The sequence below is a fragment of the Vulpes lagopus genome, chromosome 5 (genome assembly GCF_018345385.1).
Source record: "Vulpes lagopus strain Blue_001 chromosome 5, ASM1834538v1, whole genome shotgun sequence".
In the NCBI taxonomy this organism is placed as follows: Eukaryota; Metazoa; Chordata; class Mammalia; order Carnivora; family Canidae; genus Vulpes; species Vulpes lagopus.
Window position 1 is genome coordinate 306,559 of NC_054828.1, and position 208 is coordinate 306,766.

The following is a 208-nucleotide window of genomic DNA, read 5'->3' on the forward strand; positions in this document are numbered from 1 at the left end:
CCCCTCCCAAATCCTGCCTGCACATTCACGCGCTACTAAGAGGGCTAGTCCCCGAAGCGTAGCCTGAAGTGTTTGGTGAGAAGTAAGAGGAATGTCCCCGGCCCGCAAGACTAGTGCACCCAAGCTCAACCCAGCGATTTCCTAGGATTTCCTCTGTGAGCCAGGTGCTATATCCTACGTGCCATGCGAGAAAACCTAGCTTGAACGC